The sequence below is a fragment of the Xenopus laevis genome, chromosome 7L, assembly GCF_017654675.1.
Source record: "Xenopus laevis strain J_2021 chromosome 7L, Xenopus_laevis_v10.1, whole genome shotgun sequence".
NCBI classification, from domain to species: Eukaryota; Metazoa; Chordata; class Amphibia; order Anura; family Pipidae; genus Xenopus; species Xenopus laevis.
In genome coordinates this window covers 49,279,534-49,288,737 of record NC_054383.1, presented here as the reverse complement: position 1 = coordinate 49,288,737, position 9,204 = coordinate 49,279,534, and positions in this window count along the sequence as shown.

The window sequence follows — 9,204 nt, the reverse complement described above, 5'->3', positions numbered from 1 at the left end:
GACAATGTAGCAAAAGTCAGACTTGGATCTTTCTTCACAGGTCTGTTAATCAGTTGGCTTCTGCTACATTGTTCCAAAAGTAAGGGCACAGAACAGAAAGGGACACAGTCTTCAGCAGCAGTTTCATTTGCAAATATCTGTCAAATCATTAAAAAATAGTAATTCATCTATACCAGAAAGTTGTTTAGAATTACAATTTTTACATGAAGCAAAATGTTAATTTTACTTCCACATTCCCTTTAATAAAATATATCTCAATAAACATTTGGTACTGGAAAAAACATTTCAATATGCACCAATTCAATAATTTAATGTTGCCATATTTACATATGTGTTTCACCAGTTAAGCTGGTCATACCTGTTAAGATTCATTCATATTCCGAGGTCACTAAAGTATTAAATCTTTTCCAAATTTGGCCACTGCAGTGGTTAGCCAGTTTGGCTTACACACTGCAAAAGATTCCTAACAAGGATCCTGTCCTGGCATGTTGGTTAAGGACTGCATACATGAAAACTGAGACACATGTATACATAAGCAACCTGGGGCAGCACAACATTAACTAAGCAGGGCAATTTCAGTCAGACTTCTTCCCAACAGAAGAGGCTTACATTTTCTTATAAAACATACCTTGCAATTATCAAGTTCAAATATAATTAAAAAAGCCATGGTGACATGTGGTGATAGCATTAAAGGAAAAGAAAAGCCTGATTCGCTGGGGTCTACTAATACAGTTTGTTAGGTCCAGAATGGGAAAAAACTAGTGATTGGATTCAATGGGTGTGAATATTGCCCCTGAGTGAACTGAGCTTTCCTTTCTTATAAAATCTCTGGAAATGGCTATTGTCAAAAATTCCCATGCTCAAAAACCCAACTCTAAAGTTAGCAAATGCTCCTCTTAATGCAGCCAGATGTGCCATCATGGGGAAATGGAAAAATGTCCACCCTCCATCAGAAATGGATTTTCTGGAGAGAGTCCGCTTTATTAGGAGAATGAAATACCTAACAACACTTAGAAATGGCATCATGGACTCTTTGGTGCTCTATTGGTGCTCTTTGGGGTTGTCCCCAACTCTAATAGAGTTGGGGACAACTGGGATATCATCCAGGAGGTTTAATTGGACTAAGTGAACTATCTAGACTGTGTAAAACTCTGTTCGTTTTGGCACTGCTGGATACATAATTTGTCTGCAAGTACTGAGCCTGAGGGGACCAACATAGGGGTTGATGATATGGCTATCAATACATCCATTATCAGTTGTTATATACTCTATACCAGTGCTGTCAAACTTCTGTGGTACAGAGGGCCGGAATTTTTCTGGTATAAGTGGTGGAGGGCCAATAACGGAAGCCAATATTGACCACTCTTTGCACCCACTCTTAACTATATCCATGTTACCACAAAAACATTTAAGACCATGTCCACATTAATGGTGGTAGCACACCAAAAACCAAATGGTTGGTGCTCACTGCAAGGATGTCACTCACTATCATCAATTTTTTTTATTAAAACAAAGTCGACCTAACTCCCATCCACAAACTGAACTCATTTATCAATAATTCTCAAAATTTGGAGCAGAAAAACGTTGCAAAAAATGTGTGTCAATTCAAATCGTAGGATTGACGCTCCAAAAACTCGATTTTAATGGATTATTGGACGAAAACCCTGACTATATCAGATTATCCAGATCAGATCACGATGTCAAGTAATAACTTCAGGGACATCTGCCATTGACATCTATATGACCTTGACAGGATTGAGATGGAGTATTTTTGAATTTTTAGCAGCTTTTGGGGTATAATAAACCTAGAAAAAGGTAGGTTTTTTTTTTAACTATCAATAAAGCATGGAAATCCTCGATACTACCTATGATAGCATTTACAAGAAAAGTAGATTTGATTATGATGAACGGAAAACTAACCAGTTTTTTTGGATTTGGAGCCCCTGGAGACACTAAAGATTTGGAGACACTAAATTGAATCTGGCCCAAAATGTGATAAAGTTACAGCATTGGATATACAGTAGATATTACAATTGATTTCACCCTTAGATATATAATTGTTTCACCACATCTGTTAAGTTTTATGTATTATGTAAGAATTTTTAAATAAAATACATAAGTGTAATGTGGAGCGCAATCACCATGCTTTCTCCCTACAATAAAGCATTTTTCCCCATTACAGGCAATTCTCTTGACACTATTGCACTGCACCTACAGTAATTGCATCCATTTCACCACAATGGACAACACTGCATGTGTGCTTTGTTGCAAATTGGGCACAATTGCACCAAATATTTTCACTGTCTGCCTGTTGTCCTTACCAGGATTTGTGGTGTAATTTCCAGTGTTTGGCATGCAAGTGATGTGTGCACCCTATTTTTTCTATGTAACTGAACTGGGGCAATGACACAGATAGCTGAAAGGACCCTGGAGCTACCTCCTGGTTTGGAGGTGATAGTAGCACAGGCATTTCCTCTGTGTCAAAAGGCAGAGCAGCATCTGATTTGCAATGGAATGAAGGAAGGACTGAGTGGTGCTCAGTGCAACTATACGGAAGTGCCTTCAATGAAAGTTGTTTTCGCAACTTTGGTTAAAAAACCAAAGTTGCCCACTTTGTTTGCAGATGTAAATAAGCCCTTTAATGTGAATAAAACCATCAAGCAACCTCTGTTCCGGTTTCTCCATGGCAGGAATTCAGTTTAACAATGAATTGTATAGGTGAACTATACATTTATTCTGGCATTGTTTTATGGTATTTCTTTATACAAGCTACTAGAAAACTGTAATAACTGAACTCCAAATGATGTTCAATTGCCTCTAAACATTATCTTTGCCTGGGTCTGACTCGGAACAAGTGGTCAAATATTGTAATCAATGTTTCTTGGTTAAGGCTAGTGTTAAACAAGTCACATACTGTATACAGGAAGCCAATATCACCAGATCAAACCAAAATCAAAAAACAAATGGCACCTGGTTAGGATTGGAAGAACAAAAGAGTCACCAAAATGTAGCCTATATTACTCATTTGCACCATAATATTACAGATGTCTCTACTACAGTATATAGAGTTCCATGTGCCCCAGGGAGAGCATGTTACCGTATGTCCCTCATTACATCAAAGCTCACCACAGCTTCATACAACTATAGAGGAGAGCTGCTGGAAGTTTTTGGAAAATATTAAAACTGCAATGTGAGTTAGTAATTCCTTTATTGCAATATTTCTTATTTGCTGAATATTTGTAAATTGGTTGTACAACAACCTTATTCATAAAATGTAGTGCTTGTTGAGTCTGAAGAGCATTAGCTCATAGACAGGACAATGTGCTCTTACTAGTACCTGAAGTAGTATTTCTTGTCTCTGCACTGCAAATAGTTGTGATTGCTTTTGACGTTTTTCCACTGTAAAGTGTTCCCTGCATAGTGCACACATATGAACTTAAGGGTTTGGTTGTTGCCAAGTCACTAAAACAGATTAAGTTAAAGAAAATAGTAATCACACTGAGTATTCCATGCTTTTTTAATATTCTGTCAACATTAACTTTTCCAATTATGTTTTTTGGTATTTAAAAATAAACAGTAAGAGCAAAATCTACAAAATATTGACTTACATTAAAGCCCTTCAGTTTACAAAATAAAGAAAAGGATTATTACATATCCATCCAATGAAAATAAAGCAACAAATGTTGACTTTAAACAAAAGTCATAAAGAGAAATAAATTAATACAAAATAAAATTAACATTTTCCTCTCCATCAACCAAACAAATAAAGCATTTGTTATATTAATGGACAAAATTAACACATCATCAAATTATCTTGGAACAACAATCAGTGTTTAAAAGGAGTTTTCATGAGATATAAACATACGCTTCCCAATAATAACTTTATCATCAGGCTCTAGAATGTTAAACTAGGGGGACCAAAGTTTAAATTTGTTTCCCCTAAAACCAGTATTTCCATATCTAAAGCCTATTGCTTCTAAGCAGAGAGACCTATGATAGTTACATAGTTACATAGTTAAATCGGGTTGAAAAAAGACAAAGTCCATCAAGTTCAACCCCTCCAAATGAAAACCCAGCATCCATACACACACCCCTCCCTACTTTCACATATTATATATACCCATACCTATACTAACTATAAAATTTAGTATGACAATAGCCTTTGATATTATGTGTATCTACCCTGCAGTGCATTCCACAACCTCACTGTCCTCACTGTGAAGAACCACCTATGTTGCTTCAAATGAATTCTAATCTGAAGGGATTGCCTTTGGTATGGTGATTCTCTATATGGGTAAAAAGGTCCCCTTGCTATTTGTCTATAATGTCCTCTAAAGTACTTGTAAAGTGTAATCATGTCCCCACGCAAGCGCCGTTTTTTCAAGAGAAATCAACCCCAACCGTGACAGTCTATCCTCATAATTTAAGTCTTCCCTCTAACCAATTTAGTTGCTCGTCTCTGCACTCTCTCCAGCTCATTTATATCCCTCTTAAGGACTGGAGCCCAAAACTGCACTGCATACTCCAGATGAGGCCTTGCCAGGGACCTATAAAGAGGCATAATTATGTTTTCATCCCTTGAGTTAATGCCCTTTATTATGCAAGACAGAACTTTATTTGCTTTAGTAGCCACATAATTACACTGCCCAGAATTAGTTATCTACAAAAACCCCAAGATCCTTCTCATTTAAGGAAACTCCCAACACACTGCCATTTAGTATATAACTTGCATTTATATTATTTTTGCCAAAGTGTATAACCTTGCATTTATCAACATTAATCTCATTTTCCAGTTTGCTGCCCAGTTTCCCAACTTAGACAGATCACTCTGTAAAGTGGCAGCATCCTGCATGGAACCTATAGTTCTGCACAATTTAGTATCATCTGCAAAAATAGAAACAATACTTTCAATGCCCATCTCCAGCTCATTAATGAACAAGTTGAAGAGCAAAGGACCTAGTACACTCCACTAACAACACTGGTCCAATTAGAAAATGTTCCATTTACCACCACTCTTTGTAGTCTATTTTTTAGCCAGTTCTCTATCCAGGTACAAATACTATGTTCCAGGCCAACATTCCTTAATTTAACCAGTAACCTTCTGTGTGGCACTGTATCAAATGCTTTAGCAAAGTCTAAGCAAATCACATCCACTGCCATCCCAGAATTGAGGTCCATCAGATAAAATAACTTTTAGTTCTGGGGAGTTTTCCTGAATCCAATATAAAAAAAAATAGATTTACGGGTATCTGCATCTGTCAACATAATCAGCTGAACCTTTTCTTTCTACAGGGTTTTCTCCCCACTCCCCACAATATCATGCGACATAAGAAAAAGAATAATCAATTTGGCAGATAAAATGTGACTATTTTTCAAACAATGAATGCTTTACACTTGACCTCAGACCAGTCATAACCCTTGGATTTCTATTGGACAACAACATCCCAAAAAAAGCTAATGGCCATGTGCCATGTATTTACTGATGTTTGCTGTATATATTCATTATTTGCCCATATGTTCAAATAATGAAAGTGGAGTATTATTAATATTATTACCGTATATTTAGCCACAAACCTTAAAGTCCAAATAACAGTGGGTCAGTGTCATGAACAAGCAAATCTGGAAGAGATTGGGAGGTTTAGCCCAACCAGTTCTGTGTCTGCAAATCTCCTATACATAGATAGCATAAAACGTTGAAATCTAAAACAAAAACAGGATTGTCTACTTGTAAAACACCTGGTTTTGTAGTAAGGCATTATATATATTAGAAACCATTAGAGTTGTGAATTCATTCAAGCTATACAAATCTTTAAAATTTGACCTTTAATAAATAACCCCCTTAGAGTTATGATATATGGATGTGGCATGGAAACGACTTGTTATTTGAATTTACTCTCTAGGATCATTGCAATTAATAGGAGCTGTAATACATTACACCTTTGTGCATGTACCAACTTATATGATGCTACACTATTGCAGATCACTGATTTATTTTTTATAAGATTTGCTCATGCTTAAGTGTTTTTCACCTTGTTTTTGACCTATAACTTTTGTATATGGTGTTGATTGCTTAAGGCTTGCACTATATTCAATGTGTATTATATTTTTTTCTGCCTAATCTACCTGGCATGGGAAATGGATAAAGGATGTGTACACCAGAGTTTAACAATACCTCACAAAATAGAAAAAAGTATTTATGTATTACTCCCTTAACCACTACAAAGAGACAGGGTATAGAAAGTTTAATTACTCACTAGGAGTCTCTCTGAAGCACCATATGTTTATTTACTTACTCCCAACAGGACATAAGTGGAAATGTACATGCATTCTCTTCCAGCTGACACCCAGCATACTTTTTCTATTATATTGTATACCAGACTTTAATTGGGTAAAATAACTTGTCAAGAAATCCCTGAGCTTAACTTTACAATAGAGCAAGCTGAAGAGAGTATTTATGTGACACTTTTATTTAGAAAACTATTTTGGCAATTTTCTGTGTTTGTGCTTTTGCCATTCAAATTGTCTTCAAGTACTAGGATTTGTAATTTGTTTAATTGTTTTACAATAGTTGTAAACCATTAATGATCTTGTAATGGTCTGATCTTTGATAGGATGATACAAAAACATTTGTAATATTTATTTTATTATAAACAAATATTGGTGCTGAAGTTAATGTTTTTCAGTCAGAATAACTAAATATGTTATGAATGATGGAAAGTAATGTTAGATTATCTTCAACGTGTTCCCTATATGGAAATGCTCTTTTCTTCTAGCACAGTGTACATCACCTAGGAGCCTATGTGCTGTATAAACCAGGAAATACAGGAATTTAGCTTTTAAAAGGCAGAAGTTATGTTCTTATGAGGAAATATGCATACGCAGCATAAAATATGCATACACAGGCGGTAAACCATAACAAGTCTGTGAAACAGGCAGAAGCATGGGCATGCTGCAAACAAGGATTGTGTGATAGACAGGCCAAAAATGTCATGTAAACAGGAGGTCAATACCAGGAGATCCAAAAGGAATCAGCAAGGATGGGGTCTGAAGTACAGGAACAAAGGCATGGAACAAGGTACCAGGCAGAGACTCAGGAACAAGAGCAGAAACCAGGAGGGGAATTGCAAAAATACAGAATAAGCACTGGCTAGATCAGGCTGGGGGCTTCAATGATCAAGCAGCTGCCTGATGCAGATCCTTAATTGACAGCTTGAAACTGCATGCTGTAAACAAGGTAGAAGGGATAACTGTGTGGGCAAGAGATTTACAGGTTGACTTTTAAAAAAACTAGCCAGCACAAGGTCTAAGCAATAATTATTTAACTATAGCCATTTAAATGTCCAACGAAACAGTAAATGCTGTAGTGAGCTTTAAGTTTTTGGCTCTGTGTGTAGCGTTACTGATCATGTATTTTCACACAAAATTATATGTGCACATCTCAATCTGTTGAATGCAAATACTCTAAAGCGTGATCTCAAGATACATGATACATCAGATACATGATGTACATTAGGCAGCTGTATGGCTATGGCCTTAGAGTATAAACAGCTAGCTAAATTTTGTTGCTTGACATCTGAATGATTTACTGTACTAGCTGCAATGTTTAGGCCTAACCTAATGCTCACAGATCATTTATTTACCCAATGGAGCCCAAACTGATGTAGATTCTTTCTGTGAGGAGCAAAGCTACATTTACAAAACAGAGCTTCCATATTTTTCAAATGTATTGGGGTTCTGAGTGAGTGTCAACAGGTGAACCCCTGGAACATCTCAGTTAATATCACAGCATGGCATAGTGAATCGCTTAAACATCCATCCCTGATAAGATTCAAAAGCAATATCCCATGGGTAACATTGGATAATTTCAGATCACCATTCACCAGTTAAAAAAACACTAAAAATACAACACTAAAAATACAATACAAATATTTATGAATCAGGCTCTCAGCTAAGACTCTGGTCTGATTTTATGCTACAACAACAGTCACAGGAGGACAAAGGTAGCACTGAAGTCTTCAATCTTGCAGTAGTAATAACACCCAGCAAATTAGGTTTTTATGGTGGTAATAGTATCATTGCCTCTATATACCTGTACACTTTCTATCGCTCTATAATAAGATATATATTGGTTACCCATAGCCTTCTAATGTTCTCAGTGGCAAATAGAAAAGACACAGCCCTGCATGCCCTAGTAGGACGGACTTTACTTTATGTTGAAATGCACTTCTGGGCTAGCTAATTAGCATACAGAAGATGGGGTATATTATTAGAGTAAGATAACTAGGTAGCTGTGTTGGAAGTGGCACTGTTTGTTTAGTAGAAGCTCTAAAAAAGACAACCCAATAATAACTATTATCTATATACTTTCAGAAGCCAATCTGTGAGATAATCCTGAGCTAGTGGGACAAAACAAGGAAATTTGACCTGGAAAGCAAAATAATTTTTTGCAAACATATTATCCCACAGAAATCTGAATATCCATATATTCAACTCAGGCATGCCTTACCACTAAAACCACTTGAACAAATAAGCCCACTTTGGGAAGATGTCCTACTTTATCCAAAATTAAAAACTATACAATTTTGTGTCACTATTCTAGAGGAAATTAAAAAAGAGAAATATAAAGGCATCATTGATTACAGTATGCCTTTAATAGTATAGATACAAGTACATTATATCCAAGAAGAAATATCTGTTATTTCCCAGGCCAGATAGGAGTGTCTGAGAGCATAAACATCAAATATTCAAAAAGGTGTCACTTCAATCTACCACCTACTTACAGATGCAAGGGAATAATAATTAAAAGGATCAAAAACAACCTATATGACTGACATTCTCAACTAAACCAAAGCTGAAATAACCAGTGACCTCACAGCAAGTGTAGGTCATGGTGATGAAAATGCTTATTCGCAATTAAATTTTCATAAAATTACATAACCTCCAAGGATTTTGGCTGATAGCGGATAGTGTACTCTAAAAATGTTATGAACCAGTAATATACAGTATGTTGTGTGGAACTTCCCAAGTGTAACAGTGTTTATATTTGAGTCTGTGGAAAAGTAAATAATGTATCATTGTATAGAATGAGTATATTAAGTTCATAGTTATAAAATATGATGTTTTTCTCTGGATAGTAGTTGCACAATTCAGATTTATAATATTAACTCAATTTATTTCTTTCAAAGCAAATTTATTAGTTCACAG